The sequence below is a fragment of the Triticum aestivum genome, chromosome 2D (assembly GCF_018294505.1).
Source record: "Triticum aestivum cultivar Chinese Spring chromosome 2D, IWGSC CS RefSeq v2.1, whole genome shotgun sequence".
Classification (NCBI taxonomy): Eukaryota; Viridiplantae; Streptophyta; class Magnoliopsida; order Poales; family Poaceae; genus Triticum; species Triticum aestivum.
The window spans coordinates 83,184,681-83,186,785 of NC_057799.1; positions in this window are offsets into that span (position 1 = coordinate 83,184,681).

Consider the following 2,105-nt stretch of genomic DNA (forward strand, 5'->3'; position numbering starts at 1 on the left):
TTCCCTGCCGGTGCTAGCTACCCGCATTCATGCCCCTGTAGAGCGCACCGCTTAACATTGACGACGGCCAGCTCAGGGCGGACGCGACCTCTCACTGCCTCCGTCGTTAAAGCGGCGTGCCGGCTGAGGGCGCCGCCCGCGATGCGTCTCCGCTGTCCGCGCCTGTTCAATGCTGGAGACACGTGACTGGACGGGACGGATATCTACCATGTCCATTAATTGAATGCCTCGTCCGTTCGTATGCCGCCATTAAGCATGCCCATCAACCGAGAAACCCACTCCGGCGCCGTGAATTGACACACCTGGACGTCTGGCCTCACTGGAATCTGCTATTTAAAGGCGGCCACACCCGGCTAACTCCACTCCAAAACACAAGCCGCTCCCCATCCTCCTCGCCTGCACTCCATCCGCCATGACTGCATGCGACAAAGCTCTATGGGAGAGCCTTTCCACTGAGATGAAGCACGCAGTGGCCGCCCTTGCCGCCGCGTGGCAGAGCCGCCGTGTCAGGTGGATCGAGGCCAGCTTGCCGGCCATCTCACCCGAGGTCTCCGACGATGAGGACGACCCCGCGAGGGAGACGGGCTCCGACGACACCGCCCCGGCTCCCGAGCATCCTGTGCACACCGGCTTAACCATGGAGTAGGCGCAGGCGCACTACAACATCGCCAGGGCGGAGGTGCAACCCGCGCCAGCGCCTTTGTACGTAGGCGTTCCAGCAGCAACAGGAGGAACAACATTACAACATGTTCCTCCTGGAACAACACCGGCTGGCGGAGGGCCAGACCTACGGCGAGCGCGCGAGCGAGGAGGCTATGTCGGCCATGGCCGTGGTGAACCTCAACTTCGTCACGGAGAAGTGTGCCATCTATGATGCTGTCAGCGCTTAAGTCGCCGCTCGTCAGGAAGCGGCCGCCACGGAGGCGTAGCTGCAGGCGACCGCGGAGGAGAACATCGCCAACTGCACCTCATAAGCGCCGCCGGTGAACTATCATGCGGCCCGATGGGATGACGACAACGTCGCCGCCATCATTTCCATCGTGGACCTCACGTCCACCGACGATAGACAGGTCGTGGACTCCTCCGAGGACGAGTAGGGCACAGGAGGCCCATGAGGACCGGTCCGTTTTCCGTGTTCTACTCTTCCTTGCCGGAGACTGCACCTTCATTTTACGAGACTTATCGTCGGTGCTCATGGAGATGGCGAATGGAGGATGACACGGGCTTTGACGCCGGCCGCCGCCGCCGTAGGATAGCTTTAGTGTCGGGCCAGTTTTTTTCCGTTCTAAATGTAATGAAAATTCGCCATGTTTGCATCAATGTTGTCCGGTTTGTATGAAATCCGCCCATGTTTGCATGAGTGCCATCCGGTTTCTATGAAATCCGACCATGTTTGCATGAATTTCATCTGATTTTTTAAAAATGTGTTTGCAATGTATGCGGGCATCATTGGATGGCGGTCTCCTGTATGCTTGTCCGCGGACTGGTCCCCCTGTCCGTGGACGAATGCGGGAGAAAATTTATGGGTTGCCATTGGAGATGCCCTAACACTCGTGTCATAGACCACCTTTACATGGCCGTCAAGTGCTTATGTGATGGCCACGTGGCAAGAACATTGCCGAGATGCACTACAAGAAATATGTCAACTAGTGACCTTCTGTCAGTGACCCTGGAAGAATTGGTCATAGATCTATGACCATTTCAGACCAATTGGTCAAAGCTGTTTGGGGGGCTCCAAACCCTAAACTATAACGACCATTTTGGTCAGAAAGGTCGTAATTTCCTTACACGAAATGGTCATAAAGCAGATAGCACTGGTCCGCTGCCTTATTTCTACCTGATCATGACCAATATAGATGGTCATAACCTTGTAAATTGTGGTGGGTTGCTATGACTAGGTGCCACCTCATCAGCTTTGCCTATGTGTCATGTCCATGTGGCAGTTTTTGCCCTAGGTTGTGAAGCAACCTATATTTATGTCATTCCCAAAATTCCCAAAAAATCTCATAAATTCGTTGGGTCATATATTCGTCAAATATGTTGAAAACCTTCCTTGCCTAGTTCAAAAATAATTCAAAAATATTCATTTTCCTATCCTATTCAGA